This window comes from Charadrius vociferus, unplaced genomic scaffold, assembly GCF_000708025.1.
Source record: "Charadrius vociferus isolate BGI_N301 unplaced genomic scaffold, ASM70802v2 scaffold621, whole genome shotgun sequence".
Taxonomy (NCBI): domain Eukaryota; kingdom Metazoa; phylum Chordata; class Aves; order Charadriiformes; family Charadriidae; genus Charadrius; species Charadrius vociferus.
Genome location: NW_009646926.1, coordinates 806,740 through 808,104, shown reverse-complemented (window position 1 = coordinate 808,104; position 1,365 = coordinate 806,740).

Below are 1,365 nucleotides of genomic sequence, written 5' to 3'. Positions count from 1 at the left end.
CAACAAACAAACAAAAAAGGGAAAAATGTTTAGCCTTTTGTAAGATTAGATGTTTCTATGTATTTTAATAATTAAAAAAAAATCCTGTTTTGTAACAAAACTTATTTTAAATAAATTGTTAAAGCCAGTCCTCCTGTGCTGCTGCTATTTCTCGGGGGGAGCCTGCCAGCACAGCCCCCCGGATTGCAGCTATGGGACATGGAGTTGTTAAACACTAAGGAAGCCCCAGCACTGCAGCATCTTGCTCCATCCATTTGACCCCCCACCTGGAGCACTGTGTCCAGCTCTGGAGCCCCCAGCATATAGGAGAGACATCAACCTGTTGGAGTGGGGCTAGAAGAGGCCGCAAGGATTCTCTGAGGGCTGGAGCCCCTCTGCTGGGAGGACTGGTTGAGGGAGTTGGGGTTGTTCAGCCTGGAGAAGAGAAGGCTCCAGGGAGACCTATAAGGTCTTCCAGTAACTAAAGAGGGCCTACAGGAGAGCTGGGGAAGAACTTTTCACAAGGGCAGGAGGTGGGCAGAGCCTTTTCACACCTCGGTCAGGTCCAGGCACAGAATTATGGCCAGAGGGCCCCTGGGTGATGCAGCAAGGGGCTGCGGTACAGGCAGGACACATGCCCTGAGTTCCCTGGTGCTCGAAGCAGGCAGCATCTTCAGCCCCAGTGGTGCTGTCTTGCAATGGGACATTGCCGGGGCCTCCTGCTGCATGAGCCACCTCCTCCAGAGCCACAGAGCAGAGCAACACACTGCCCTTTGTTCCTAAAACTTGACCGCGTTTGTCTGAAGTATCAGCAAGGTAGGGACTGACCTTAGATTTCCTGCTGGCCCCACTCTACATAGCTGAAAGTCTCCTCCATCCCCCCACACCAGCAGCTGAGGAGCTCAGAGAACCACGTAGATGAAGGATGGCCACTACAGCGAGACCAGCTGGAGATGAGGCGAGAAAAGATCCGCATGGGGCAAGGGAGAAGGACAAGCCACAAATGATGACGTTGCTCTTTGGGCTGGAAACTACCCAGCAGAGCGAAACCTCCCCCAGGGTTTTCAGTAAGCCACCTGGCGAGCGCTGTCTCTCCAACTTGCTCACCGTCTCTCTGACTTGCTCACTGCATCTACTTAACTCACCGCAGCCTCCCTGGAATGGCTGGCTTCCCCCTGGGACACGCAGGGAACAGAGACCTGCTTTCCCCGGACGCTCCCAGCCAGGAGCTGTGCCAAGGTGAATAGTACTTCAAGAGATTCAGGCATTCAACACAACTTTTTTTAAAAAAATGTTACAAATCTTTTAATAAAATTCATTATAAGTTACAGTTTCCTGGAGAACAGGCTCCAGTGTATAAAGTGGGAGACAGGCTGGGAGGAGGAG